The sequence below is a fragment of the Lissotriton helveticus genome, chromosome 2_1 (assembly GCF_964261635.1).
Source record: "Lissotriton helveticus chromosome 2_1, aLisHel1.1, whole genome shotgun sequence".
Classification (NCBI taxonomy): domain Eukaryota; kingdom Metazoa; phylum Chordata; class Amphibia; order Caudata; family Salamandridae; genus Lissotriton; species Lissotriton helveticus.
The window spans coordinates 1,874,370,151-1,874,385,892 of record NC_136059.1 but is presented as its reverse complement, the minus strand read 5'-3'; the positions used below and the strand labels follow the sequence as shown (position 1 = coordinate 1,874,385,892).

At 50.5% G+C, this 15,742-nt stretch overlaps 1 pseudogene; it reads left to right on the top strand.

Moving 5' to 3' along the window:
- The first annotated feature begins 3,391 nt into the window (after window positions 1-3,391).
- LOC144820334 (proteasome subunit beta type-6 pseudogene) overlaps window positions 3,392-15,742 on the top strand; it is a 32,753-nt pseudogene continuing 20,402 nt past the window's right edge.

Genomic DNA, 15,742 nt, shown 5'->3' with positions numbered 1-15,742 from the left:
AGATTTCACACGAAGTTCCTCACAATCGTCAGGCTTTGGACCGGTACCGCCGATGTCGCCCCGCGTTGGGCGCCAACTTAAGGACTGGGCTATTTAAGGCCCAGCGGTGCCAGGGGACAACACCTAGAACCTTCGTGGGATACCTGTTCTGGCGCACTAAAGACAGAGACACGGGACACTTCCTTGTGCGTCAAAGATCAGGGTTTATTACTGCAGGGAGGCAAAAGTCACAAGAAGTACAACAGAGTGTAGGTTCTGAGAGTCTGCTCTCCTTGCATATGTGAGTCGCTCTCTTTTATACAGGATTTTGTCATTGCACCATATGTAAGCAAAAGGTTACAACTCATTTCCCACAGTAAAGTTCAAAGGATCGCTTTCATGTATTCAGAGCACCGGAACATAATTACATTAACATCACCAGTTCCAACTGTAAAAGCACATCTTCCCACCATTAGGTACATTCCACTTGAGTTGTAAATAAACAAGAGAAAAAGACAAGAACAGCTGCGAGGAAGTCAGACAACAGGGAAGAGGGAGTGTGAGGATAATATTGGATGCGTAATCGTAGCCTAAAAGGACTTGATCCCAGCACGTGCGAGGCTGAAACAATAGACCGGCACGGCAGGATCACCTCCGGGCGGAGACAACTGCTTTAGCAGTGTCCTCCCCCTACTCATAAAAGACGCATGAAAAGGCATATGCTTCTTCCGTGAAGCTTGGGAACAAAAGGGGTCACGATGCGGACAGTTGCCTGTTCGCTGACTACGTGAGGGCAAGAAACAAAATGGGTGCCGTATCTAAAATGGAACCCGAGCGTCCATTTGAAGAAACCTGTAATTGTAAGGAACTCTTCTGAGTAGTATGGCGAAAACGCGTACACTTACACAACTCGTCATTTACGGTTCATTGATACCCCATTCGTCCATATTCGGCGGTGCCCAAAACGTCGTAACGATTTTTACGGAACCTCAGGCCCTGGGGGCCCGAGGAGAGCCGGGGGCGCGTTGACCGGGGGACCTCCGGAGCCGGGCTCAAAATGGCGCCTGCGAGGTAGAATCGAAACCCCGAGCAGCTGGGACTGCGGAGAGTCTTGTGGGCCCCTAAGATTCCCAACGCCAGCACCTGAGCTTAATTTCATAGACCGCGGATCGGCGGGACGTCGGAGGAGCCGCGTTGGTGCCCCACAGAGAGAGGGTGCTCGGCGCTTCACCGTCGCTGGCCGCAACTGGGCAGGCGGGGTGGCCGGATTGTCCCCCCGGGACCCATCGGAGGCGGCGGCGCTGCTACCGAGGAGCGACTGGAGTGTGGCGCAGGACGGCGGTGTACTGCGAAGTACACTGGGCCCCACCTGAACACCGGCAGCGGGGGTCGTGGGCTGCCCTCCCCCTCCCCTGAACTATTATCCGGCCTGAAGCGAGGGTGGAATCTCGGGATATCCCCGATGGAACAAGAAGTCTGCTCCCTGGCTCACCCGCGGAACACTGTGCAGGGACCCTCTGACCCCCCCTGCTTTTTGCTGCACCTGGTGAGTCTCCTGGGGGGTCGGATCTAGAGCGGTTGCATTGCGCCAGGGGAACCCAGAGTGCTGAGAACCGACCATAACGTGGCGAGCCCTTCTGGCTACCCCTTGGATCCCGCACTGAGAGAGGGAAGAGCATACTGTGAAGGAGGTGGTCTGCAGCTGGCAAAGGGGGCCCGAAGGCTGCAGGGAGGGCATCATAGAGTGGAGGAGCGTTGTTCCAACACGACGCTGCAGCACGGCTGCTGGAGGGAGACCACAGGGGACTTTGTGAGGGTGCACCTAGAGCAAACGGAACACTGAAGGACGATGAACGCATGGCACCTTGGCAGATCTGGTCGCTGGGGTAAGGCGTAAGGAGCTGAGAGCGGTCGAGTGCCCTGGAGTGGACATCTCTGCGTGGGGGGCGGAGAGAGGCCAGACTGCGGCTACGACGAAGGGAGCACGCAGACGAGAGACGCTTGGAAACGCTTATTAAGGATTTGGGACGTATTTGTGTGCTCCCCCTCCTCCCTCCCCCTCGAATCCCCTGGTCTCTGAACTGCTCTTGAGTGCCTAGGAGGTGAGCGAGCAGGGCAGCACTGGGAGGCACGGTCCTATCGATGCTTCCAACGAGAGTTGGCGGACTGATCCACTGGAATTGGGGGCCACATTACGAGTGACCTGTGACACAACTGTCCCAAGAAGGGCACTGAACTGCTTCCTGCCTGATTGCGATACCCAGCAGGAAAGCCGGTATTGGCTGCAAAACGACAATGCTCTAAATTCTTGACATCAGGACACTGTCGAGAAGCGATCTGTTCCGCTTGGGTATGCTGCAGCTGCTGACCGTGTGACTATACCTCTGGCTAGCCCCACCTTGGGTCGGTGTATTGTGCTATTACTGGTGGCCCCCTACACTCATCGCGCCTTGACTGTGATTTGCATAGCGGAGAAGGGGAGAACTGGGGATCGACTAGTTGGGCGGAGTTCCTAGAGTTGGGGCCCCATTGGCTTCTCCGCCGGCGGTGAACCGATTGACGATCCCCCGATATGGGGAAGCCTAGGGGGAACAAGGGCGGCACCCAATCAACATCGGACACTGAGGCAGCCGATAAGGGGTAACCATCTGACCCCGGACAATTGCGGAACCCCCAATTGCAACTTCACTTGGACTGCATCTTGACCGCGCTAGCAGACACCCGCACAGTGGCCACGGGGCTGGGAATGCTGAGGGCCGACCATGGAAAATTGTCTGATAGGGTCAAGACAGTGGAGGACACAATCCATACCCTCGAGCCGGAGCATAAAGACCTCAAAGCCACCATGACCGATGTGCTGGACCGCATGGATGTGCTAGAGAGGAGAGCAGAGGAGGCCGAAGGGTGCAATCGGCGGAACAACATCCGGATAGTCGGACTGCCGGAGAAAGTGGAAGGGCAGGACATGGTATGTTACCTCGAAAACTGGCTCCGGACGGTGGTGGCTCCGGAGGGTTTATCCACGTTTTACACATTGGAGCGGGCGCATAGGGTTCCGGCCAGGCCACCGCCACAGGGCCGGCCCCCGCGCCCGCTGGTAGCCCGGTTGTTGCATTACCGGGATAGAGACCTGCTGCTCCAGCAAGCACGTGGAAACGGTCCCTATCAGGTGGAGAATAGTAAAGTCAATATTTTCCCTGATTATACGTATGAAACACAGCGCAAGCGGACCTCTTTCCTGGCTATAAAGAGAGAACTAAGGGCTGAGGGTCTACAATACTCCCTCCTCTTCCCGGCTAGGCTATGAGTGATTCTGGACGGAAAAACTAGCTTCTTCGACACACCGGAAGATGCCTGAGCCTGGTTAGAACTCTACAAATCCGGCACGACTGTCCGAGACCGAAACCCAGGAATGAGCTCGGAAGGCTTACCACTGCGGAAGTCACGACCGATCCGCAATCGGCGGAGGGGACTGCGAAGGCCTTCACTGTCGGAGACAGCAGCAGAACGGCGAGAGGTCCTAGAGGTGGTGACAGCCCTGTCGGGTGCACACAATTCTCCATCGCGGGATGAGGTGGAGTCGGAAAAAGGCGATGATCATTCGGATACTGTGGGCTCCGACACGGACAGTGTGCCCTTGCCCGTGGTTACCCCGGCAACAGCGGAGGGAATGCTGGATGAAGGGTAGACACACCCGGTGAGCTGTATGAGGCCGCTGTAAAGACTGTGGCGAACTGACTGCTGTGAACTTTGGAGGGGAGTCGCTGGCTATAGATGGGGGATGGGAGGTCATGGCAATGTTTGTTATTTAGGGCTCTATCGATCGGCAGGGAGCTTGGGGATTGGGCGGCTGCCCGTTGGCGACCAACCCTCCCTCAGTGCCCTTAAGGCACTCCCGCAGTGACCACTGCTGGGTTAGGCAAATGCTGGTATTTGAGTGTGTTTGGATGGGAACTAGCCGGAGGGCACTAGGACCTGTTCTGGGGAGGAGGGGGAGTTGGGGCTGTTTGGGGACGTTAAAGGGAGGGCACATCATCGATGTTGACATGTTGACACGCTTACGAGGTCTAGAGAGCGGTTGGAGGGAGGTGCACAGGACATTATGGGACAATGGGTGATTCCGCTAATTTGAGATGTATAACCTGGAATGTGAGGGGGCTTCATACCATGACGCGATGCCACAAGATCCACGCTTACCTAGTGCGCAGGGGGGTACAGATCGCATTGCTACAGGAAACACACTTGACGAAGGCCGAAGGGCTGGCATTGCAGCGTAGATGGAGGGGTCAAGTTTACAATACTACATACTCAGCATTTGCTAGGGTTGCGCTGTTGTGGGTTAGAGCGGGGATCCCGTTTCAGGTAACCAAGCAGGTTATAGACCCGGAAGGGAGATTTGTAGCCATAGAGGGGAAACTATGAGGTAGGGACATTGCTTTCTGCAGTGTATACGCGCCCAATGTCGATCAGTTGACCTTTCTAGCGAGACTATCCAGATCCCTGGCTCATTTCCTCGCCGGACCATTATTGATGGGCGGTGACTTTAATTCGGTGACTGACGTCTCTCTTGATAGATCACACCCCCCCTGGCGGACTCTCCGCAACGCCGCACAGCCAAAGGCAGGTTAGAATGGCAAACGAGATGGGGCCTGCTAGACGCCTGGCGCACTCAGCATCCGTCTGATCGTGATTACTCTTATTACTCGAGTATGCATGAGCTCCATGTAAGATTGGACGCGATGTTGTGCTCCCCGATACTGATACCGGCGGTAGTGCGAACTGAGTATCTGGCGAGGACAGTATCAGATCATAATCCTCTCTTACTTGCTTTGCAGTGGCTGCCTAGTGTCTCGAGTGTCCCCACTTGGAGATTGCGTCCAGAATCGCTGGAAGATCCTATTTTTCACAACGCACTAGAGGAGCGGATTACACAGTATTTCGAGGAAAATGCTGGCACGACTGCGGCAAGGGCAGCGGAATGGGACGCCTTCAAGGTGGTCATAAGAGGGTTTTGCATAGGGAAGCATGTGGGGGTACGGAAGGTACTCCTGGGTGATTTAGATAAGGTTGACAGGGCACTCAGTGAAGCAGAACTCCTGAGACCAGGTCACCCTGAGCTACAAGAGAAGGTTAGCGCTGCGAAAGAGGCAGTGGCAGCAGAAACAGAACACTTGCGTAGCTTTGACTATAAAGCGTACACAGCGCGAAGCCTCACAAAGGGCGACAAAGCAGAGACCCTGTTGGCTTGGCTTGCTAATCCTGCGAAAAGGGGTTCCCCTATGGTGTCCATGCGTACAGCGGGCGGTGCAGTGGTCTATACCCAGGATGAGATATCACAGTGTTTTGTGAGGTATTATGAATGCTTATATACCAGTAAATTAGCGGCCGACGTCCCGACCATGGATCTCTTCCTGGAGGGGCTCTGCTTCCTGACACTGGATCGAGAACAAGTGAAGACACTGGGTAGGGACATAGAGCTGGGAGAAATACGAAGTGCCATAAAACGCATGGCACGCAATAAAACCCCAGGTCTGGATGGATTGCCCATAGAATTTTATGGGACATACGCTGAACATCTGGCGCCCAGACTGCTGGAAGTATAAGGAAGCGAACCACCTAGGGCGACTGCCACAGTCTATGCGAGAAGCCTTGGTGATTCCATTATTAAAGCCAGGGAGAGAGAGCAGTGATGTGGCATCATATAGACCACTATCGATGCTGACCACTGATTATAAACTCCTAAGTAGCATTCTGGCATCTCGACTACTGCCGTACATGACCACACTGGTCCACGAGGACCAAGCTGGCTTCATTCCGATGCGTAACACGACCACGAACATACGCCGATTGATGCGGTTGCTGGAGGGGGACCATGTAGAGGCAGCCAATTATATTATCGATAGACATAGAGAAAGCGTTCGATAGCCTTGAATGGGAATATCTTTACAGGGTGATGGGACGCTTCGGAGTGGGGTACGACTACCTGAAGTGGACGGCGGTGCTTTACACATCGGCGGTATCCAGAGTGAGAACGGGCACGCTGATATCGCCCCAGTACCAGATGGAAAGAGGTACGAGGCAGGGTTGTTCGCTGTCTCCAATGCTGTTTGCATTGGCAGTGGAGCAGTATGGCATTCTGGGCGACTCTCCCACTGTCGCACGCGGGCCGGATAGCACTACTAAAGATGGTGGCGCTTCCAAGGCTATTGTACTACTTTAGGACACTGCCGGTGTGGGTGCCTGCCGCTACCTTCAAACTCCTCAAGTCAATGATAGTGTCCTTCCTCTGGGGGACGGGACGCCGACGAGTGGCACAGACAACGTTGGTCAGACCTAAAACGGAAGGTGGATTGGTGGTGCCAGACTTTGAGTTATACTACCTGGCAGCTCAACTCCAGATTTATACGCAGGAAATAGCGCGCAAATTCAGAAGACCGGAGCTTAAAAGGGGCCAGGCTATGCCTCGCCATGTCATATCTTTCATAGCGTTGCAGCAGAGGCTGGACCTCAGGAAGAAAGAGCGATCAGATTGTGCTGGAACCGCACACAACGTAGAGCAGGCGTACTTCACCCGTATGCCCCCGAAATCCCGGATGCTAACGGCGCTGCCACACGGTGGCGACTGGTCGCAGTTGCAAGATTGGGAGGAGGCGGGAGTCCAAGTACTGGGGGACCTATACAAAGATGGAACGTTGTTGCCATATCCGACACTTTCGGAGAGGTTTGATCTGCCGAGAGGGGGCTTTCTGCTTTCTGCATACAGCATTAACACGGGCTATACAGTTGCATTGGAAAGAGGGGCTGACAGAACCAAAAACAACATTGGCTTGCCAATATACTATGATGGCAGCGGGAACTTTTAAGGCAGTTACGTGCCTCTACTCCAGAATGATTAATGAAGGGCTACCACCCCTGGAGACGTTGAAGGGGAAATGGGAAACGGACATAGGAAAGGATATTCCCGAACCGGCATGGGCGCAGATAGTGCGGAAAGCCTGGAAGAGCACACGGAATGCACGATTCCAGCTGGTGCATTTCTATATCCTCAATCGAGCATATTTGACTCCAGGGAAGATCAAGAAATACTTTAATATAGAGTCCGCAGCATGCCCCAGATGTGCGAGAATCAGAGTAGAATTAGATCATATGCTATGGACATGTCCAGTGTTGGAGTTATATTGGAAGGAGGTGAGAGATACTCTAAATGCGGTAACAGACAGGGGCTTTGAGTTTGACATGGCCGTAGGGATCCTGCACTGGTTTCCCCATACCCCCAGGACCAAAATCACAAGTACATTTATTGACATGGGGCTTATACTGGCGAAGCGCGAAATTACACGACATTGGAAGGGGACAGTGGGGCCCAGTGGCGCAAGATGGAAGAACGAGTTCCTCAAGTGGGCTGGGGCTGAAAGCGACTTGAGATTCCGAAATGCGCGTAGGCAACGCAATGAGAAGGCACTAGAAACGGCTCAAGCGTGGGACGCACTGGCGCAGTCGCTGCGTGATTACGGGACACTAGAGGAGGAAACGGAATAGTAACAGGATTGATGATCTTCCCCGAGACATGACCGGCACATCATGCAGGACACTACCTGATTACCCCTATGCACACATTTAGTAACGACTGACATTACATATAAGCATCGATGATGGGGTTCCAGGGTGGGGGGTGGGTACACTGGGAGCTCATTAGTAAACTGTGACAGGGCATGTTGGGGCCAGCCCTTAATGGGGGTTATGAACATAGTCTGGATTGCAACATTAGTTCACTGCTGAGAATGTAATTGGGGGAAACCATGACGTGAGCTTGGGTAGCATAGGAACTGCAATTTATTTTGTATGATGTGTGAAACAAAAACCCAATAAACATTTGTTAAAAAAAAAGGGGCCCACCTCTAGACAACCCCAAGTCTGGTCTTAGGAAACTACACAGACTTTTGGGGTAATCAAGCGGGGGAAGGAAAGGGTAGGAACTGCAGGGAGGGAAATCTGGGAAGAGAGAAGAACACTGGATAAGCACAACGTCCACAGATAATAACTGAATACAACAGTGATTGTGGTGTGTAACTGCCTCCTAACCTCACCTGAAAAATAAGATAAGTGGAGCCTAGACCATAGAAGAGAGCGGAGGACAGTGGCAAGATCACTTCATCTTTTCAGGGTTTGCAAGACAAAAGGAATAAGAAACGTTTATGTAAGGAATAACTGTGATATTTACATTCTCATGGCATGCATCTCTCCTATTCCCATGACACCTACCAATGTGGTTGAAATTAGGTTTTGGCGCCGAGCCAACGATGGCGACGTACCCTCTCTGACCTCTCTCCTAGAGCAAAATAAAACAACAAGACAATCGTTAAAGTGATGTAAGCCAGGAACAATAACCTCTTGTTCCTATTGCTATCTCAAATGGAGTAATACATAAGAAAGCAAATGTCGTTTTCTCCTTCTGTGCAAACATGCTCCTCGATACTAGGAGCAATACGAGACTTCTCTGCAAGAGATCCTAAAATCGTGGACCCCGACCACCAGAGGAGTAATGGAGCCAAATGTACTGAAAACCCAATCGCAGGCACGATATGAAAGACTATTGAGAGATAACCTATTCCAATGGATGATTCATACAACAAAAGAGTCAACCAAAAGGACTCCTCTGCACAAGACCCTCAAACAAGTCTTAGCCAACAGAGGAGTTTCTGGCCAATCACGGACTATGCAGAGTTGATTCCGTGCAGACCTGGGAAAGAATCACTGTTCTTCCATGAAGCGAAAGTCAAGGACAATGGACGACTTTAATCTCGTCCAAGCAGAAAAGTAAGCCCTCTGTAGGAATGGGGCAAAAGCACTCTTACCGCTTTAGTGAAAACGAAGGATTACCAAAGGAGCCAGCTGAAGCCGCGGAACAGGAATTATCGGCACCGTGTCTTCCTTGAAATCCCCTCTAATACTGTTCCGGGTTTGCGTAGCGTCACGTGCGGCGTGACCTGCACAGCATGCCGGGAATTGTAGTTCCTGTATTGAATCTCCCTGTCACTGCTAGCCGCAACTAAAGCAGGCAGTGTTTACCAGCGGCCGGGAAATCGCGACACTCCCCACCACTTGTGCTCCCTCCTGTGAAAACCCTCCCAAAAAATATTTTATAGGCATCCTTGGAACCTATTGAGCTTATGCTTACGGTGAACCAGCATTACATGTATTACCATCACCGCCTACCTTCTATCTAGTACTTGTGTATTCCCTGATTTCACTTCCTGGATAAAGTTATCTACTTCAACTGGGTCTGAGAAGTTTGTTTATTTATTTATTATCTTATATAGCGCCTGAATCACCCCCTGGAGGGGTATCTCTGCGCTTGTGGGCAAGTAGGGGAAGATGCCGATGCTGTGGGAGACCTCTAGAATAAAAATGTTTTCAAGGACCTTCTAAAGCGGAGGTAATCCTTGCACTGCCTAAATGCCAACGGGAGCTAATTCCAATTCCGAGGGGCAAGGTAAGAGAAAGTCTTCCCCCCGGTCCTAGCTTTGCAAATAGGCGGTACTTTAAGAAGTGATTTTGTGCTGGATTGCAGGCCTCTAATGGAGTGTAGTGACTCAGCTTCTCCGTCAAGTATGTTGGCCCGTTGCCATATACTGCTTTATGGGTAATGCAGCAGATCTTAAATAGTATTCGCTTGCGCACCGGGAGCCAGTGCAGTTTCTGCAGCAGGAGATTTGACAGAGATCTATAGTGGGCGTTCAATACCGGACGCGCTGCTGTAGTCTGCACTACTTGCAAACGATCCAGTGCAACTTCATTGGCTGAGATCAGTAATGCATTACAATAGTCCAGTCGACTTATAACAAGAGACTGGACAAGGGTCTTCCGAGTGTGATCAGGAAGAAATGGAAACACACGTCTCAGAAGGCCTAATACATGGAAGCATGAGCTAACCATTTGAGACACCTGCTCCTTCATATTTAGGCTCTGTTCGATGCGTACCTCAAGATTCTTTACTGATGACTTCGAAGCGGGGGGACACCCAGCTCCCTGGGCCACCATTCTGGTGTCCATAACAAGGTGGCTTCTCCAAAAAACATAATCTCTGTTTTCCTGGCATTTAGCTGGAGATAGTTGGTACTCATCCACTGAGATATTGCTAACATGCCGGCAGAGAAGTTGGGTAGGGCTGTGGTAGAATGTTTGTCAAAGGAGAAGGTGAGCTGGGTGTCATCCGCATAGGGTATTGGAACAAATCCAAATGTCCTCATAAGGTTGGCCAAGGGAGCAACGTAGATGTTGAATAAGGTAGGGCTTAAGCAAGATCCCTGTGGTACTCCCTTGGACAACTTCTTAGATTTGGACATATATGGGCCCAAGCTGACTGTCTGGGAACGGTCGGAGAGGAAGCTGGTCATCCACTGCAGTGCCTTATCTTTTAGCCCGGACTCCTCTAATCTTCTGAGCAGAATTTGATTGTTTATAGTGTTGAATGCCGCAGAGAGGTCTAAAAGCACCAATAAGGTGGATTGACCTCTGTCAAGTGATATCCTAATATTGTCCGTGACTGCCACTAGGGCTGACTCCGTACTATATTTTGGCCTGAAGCCCGATTGTGAAACATCCAGGCAATTTGACGCTTCGACATAGGCTGATAAATGTATGTTAATGTGTTTTTTCAGCATTTTGCTCAGGAGCGGGAGGAGAGATATAGGTCGCAGGTTAGAAAGATCTTTCATGGAGGCCTTGGTTGTGAATTTTATTCTGCCAAATCACTTTTAAAAAAGCCGGGAACCTCAATTGTACAGATGCCCCCAGTTTCTTCAACTCATCAATTCTGTTGCCCAGTTTCCACTGTCAATCAGCTGTCTCCTTTGAGATATCTGACCTAACTCTGTAGGACGCACCTAGTGCTTGGTAAGATTTTTCTTTTAGCGCTAGCCCCAGAATTTTTTCTTTTACTGAGTATGAGAGAAAAATTACCAGGATCTTTTGTGGTTTCTTTCGACCTGGGTGTAGTTTGAAAGGATCTCTATTCACTCGCTGGATTTCTGCTTCTAAGTTTAACGAGGGGACCTCCTGCGGAAACGAACAACTCAGCAAATTTATCACAAATTATTTTATATCTGATCCTTCCAACCCCTCAGCTACACTCAGGATTCTAATATTATTTCTCCTGCCATTATTTTCCAGCCTTTCAAGCCTTTCCGCTAGTACCCTCTCTCTTTTTTCAACCGCTCCATCTCTTGTGTATTTGATTGCGTTTTAGCCTGTAGATCTTGGAAACCCAACTCCAATTCTTGCGTTCGTATAGCAAGACCTTCTATCTTTCCTTCCAGGCTCAGACATGCTCCCTGAATTTCCCCCTGATTTGCCTCTGAAATATCAAAACGTTCTTTAATCTCCAGCGAGAGGCAGCACAGCATCTCCTGCATTGCATCCTTGCTCTCTGAGATACTGGTACTATTAGCCACTTTCTCCGGAGTAGATGGACCATCGCATCCCTGACATTGTACTAAGACATTATCTCCTTCATCACAGGCCTCAGACGGTAATCCCTCCATACACAAAGGCGAAAATCTATTGTGCATTGTAATCTCTGAGAGAGCTGGAGAGATATCAGGCTCACTGGAAGGGACGGTCTTTGCGCTGAACTTCTTTTCCCTGTTCTGCTTTTCTCTTCCCAGAGTATTTTTTCAATCCATGCTGTCTGTACCACCCTCCGTACCTTTAAGCTCAGACCTAAGCTTAAAATAAGATCTCAACAAGGGGGTGATTTTCTGAAGATTTCTGGCTGTGGCTAATTGTTTCTCCTTTAGCGGGACAGTGTTCTCTGATTTAGTAGTTACTTTTTTTTTGGGGGGGGGGGGGGGGTGCAGATCTTTATTAAGGCCAGTATTTATTTTACCTTTCCTCTGACTTGCCTGTAATTTTACCGTAGGTTGCCAGGTGATTTTTACAATCCCTGCAGCCTCCTCCAGTACCCAGGGGGAACAAATACGTGATGTTAATGTATAGCGTCTTTCCAGTGGGGCCTGGGAAATATCTATATTCTTGGGGTAATTTGCCAGTGACCCGCTAGCCTCTCCTGCGGAGTCTCTACCCTTAGAGCAGTATGACCATTTGTACCCATGTGTTCGTCTCACTTGCTTCCCTTTTCATGGTTCAATGGATTGCCCACATTTAATTTCATGTCACCTACCGTCTTTCCAATATTTAACTGTTCAGCCAGATTTGCACAATTCCTTTTTGAACACCAGCTGCCTGCGCTGCTTGTGCTGACTCTGCCAGCTCTACAGTCCTCACTTCCTCGCAGCTGCAAAGCCAGGCAAAGCACTTGCAGCGCACCTGCCGCCACAAACCAAGAAGGAGATCCTGGCGCCACCATTCGCTTTCAGAGCCTCAAGAACCTCCGAAAATCCTCCACTGAAGGGATTCTCCCCGCACTCACCCCGCCGCCAATCAAATGAGCTTCACCGGGAAAAGCCGCGACCAGAAGGGGGAACGGAAGACAGATGGCAGCGGTAAGCACAAATTAAAGATTCACGGATCACCCCTCGCTAAGCTCCCGAACGGCGTCTCAGTCGGCAGCCATGTTTTCCTCCTTCCGCCCCTGCCCCCACAAAACGCACTAGATTTCTTCCTTCACATGGGCAAGCCGAGGAATATGCCTCTCATGGTAAAAGCTGAGACGGAAAGTGGAGGTGGGAGGTTTGGGTCTTCCTGACTTTCAGATATACTGTTGGGCGTTTTAGCTTAAAAACAGCAGAATGCTTTTACAAAGACCTGATGACTCTCTAATAGGGGCTATGACTCTCTAATAGGGGTTATGTTTAAATCCTGCACTACTTCAAGAATGGAACCCTTCTGTAGCATAGAATTCACCTCTATGTCTACACCCTTCTGCTGGTCTAAAGTAAAATACAACTCTCTGGGGGAAACAGTCTGAATGGATACCTCAAGAAAATCTATCTTGAATCCCTGAACGGTTTCTAGAACCCATGGCTCCTGTGTAATTGTTTCCCAAGCCTGGGAAAAAATCTGAGACGGACCCCCACTCTTCCCAGGGAAGAAGAAACAGGAGACATCTTTGTCCTCACTCTGGAAACTGATTGAGCCTTGTCCAGGTGATCTGAATCCTCTTGCACAGTAGGCTTGTCCTCTTTGTGGGTAGAAGCACACCTACACACCAGACTGAAAGCCCCTCCGAAGCCTCCTTGTCTAAAATGAGGCCTCTGGGAGGCTCGGCGGGATAAAAGGCCACTTCTGCCTGACTAAAAACACCATGGTTAAAGACCCTATTCATGTTGGTTTTGGCCTTGTCAAGGGCCATGAATGTTACCAAAGAGGAGCCCTGGGGTTCTCTAAAAGTTCCCTCTCACCAAGGTCACACAACTTCGGCTTGATCTTCATTAAAATGACCCTACGTCGCTCGGCATTCCGAAGAAAAACTAATGCCCTTTGGCTCCCACCCGTGAGTAGTTTTACATCTACAGGGATCTTATTGATGTAAGTCTCCTCCGTCATGTCAATTATTCTAGCAAGGGGACCTAGCACATCAAGGAGGCTGTCCTGGAAGGCTTTAAGGGACCTTTAAATCCTAGGATCCCTGCCAAATTTAAAGAGAGAAATAATGAGCTCTAGATCCAGGTTAGGGGTTAGGCAAACTTTTTCCTGGATCACCGGCATTGAGCACTCAGCTCTCTGAATATTGCGGGCTTCTTCCTCCAGAAGGTTTCTGATCAATTCCTTGATGAATTTTCCCACATAATCACTGAAGCCACCTGTCAGTATTTCTGAGGTGCCTATTATTTTGTGGGAAAACATTTCTTCACAGATACTGCGCCAACAACCAAGGCAGAGGCATAGCCATAATTTTCAAGGAAACCATCCGCTGCACCATCACCAATGATAACCCCACACCTCTCATTGAACACATCAACTTCATATTACAAACTGACATGAAGAGCACGATAAGAGGGATCCTCGCCTACAGACCCCTGACACCCTGAGCAACATTTTGTGACGCTATACCCAACCTCATCACCCCCCCTAGCAATCGACTCTCACCACTACATCCTACTTGCCGACCTCAACTACCACATCGACAAACCCATCAATACCAACTCCATCACCCTCCTGGGGAAGCTGAACAACATCGGCCTCAGCCAACTGGCCACCAAACCCATGTACAAAGCCGGCACACACTCAACCACATTTTCACCTCCAGCGAAAACCTACAAAATCCAACAAGACCCCGAAACATGCCAGCTGGTACACCCAGAACTCAGGACCACAAGGCGCTTCTGCCACCAACTGGAGAAACAATGGTGTGCCACCAAGATCCCAGCTGACAGAGCAGCTCACAAAACAACCCTCAGCAACTATCAATGGCACATCAAAGAAGCCAAGAAAGCACCCATCACCACTCGCGTCAACTTCGCAGCCAACAACACAAAGGAACTCTTCAAAATAGTCAAAGAATTCTCCAACCCAACAGCCTTAGAGAAAACCATCCACCCCTCCCAAGAACTCTGCGACACCCTCTCAGACAACTTCCGCAGCGAGATCAGCAACATCTACACCAATTTCAACAGTCAACCCACCACCCTCAACTCCAATGATCTCAACCAACCAACGAACACCAGCCAAACCATCCCCATCTGGTCACCGCCCTGACCTTGTCAACCATCATGTCTTCCATCCACTCCGAGGCACCCACCGATGCCCTACTCTCACCACCTCTACAACCTCGCAATGAACCCAATCGGCACTCAACTCACCAGCATCCTCAACACCTCCATCTCGACAGCAATCTTACGGGATAGATGGAAACACACAGATATCAGACCCCTCCTAAAGAAACCCTCCACTCACCCCAGCGATCTCAAAAATTAACGGCCGATCTCTCTGCCCCCTTATTCACCTAAAGTACTTGAGAAAGGCACCAACCAGCAGCTCACCGATTCTATGGAACAAAATCGCCTACTGGGTGACTCTCAATCAGGATTTCGTGCCAACCAGAGTACTGAGACCACACTGATTGCCACCACAGATGACATCAGAACACCCCACCCTGACCGTGGAAAAACTGTGGCCCTGATCCTCCTCGACCTCTGCGCACCATTTGACACAGTCTCCCTTCAACACCCTCATCAACCGACTTTACAACATAGGCATGCAGCAAGACTCCCTCAGGTAGTTTGCCTCCTTCCTTACAGATTAACACAGAGCATCCCACTGTATCCCTTCACCTCCGCACCCAAACACATCATATGCGGCGTGCCACAAGGATCATCCCTCAGACCCACCCTCTTCAACATCTACATGACCCCCCTCGCAACCATCGTCCGATACCACTGACTCAACATAATCTCCTACAATGACGGCACTCAACTGATCCTCTTGGTCACTGAGTACCCCTCCAATGCCAAAATCAACTTCTGCAATGCCATGACCAACGTAGCCAAATGGATGAGAGACAACTGTCTCCAACTCAACTCTGACAAAACTGACGTGCTGATCTTCGGGAAGAACACCTCTGCATGGAACCACAGCTGGTGGCCTGCAGAACTTGGACCCACGCCGACCGACCATGCTTGCAACCTCAGCATCATCCTCGACAGCCAACCAACCATGAAACGACAAGTCAATGTCGTTGCCTCCTGCTTTCACACACTTTGCATGCTCTGCAGACTCTTTAGATGGATCCCAACCAACACCAGAAAGACTGTCACTCAGGCTCTTGTCACCAGCCACCTTGACCTCAGCAACGCCATATACG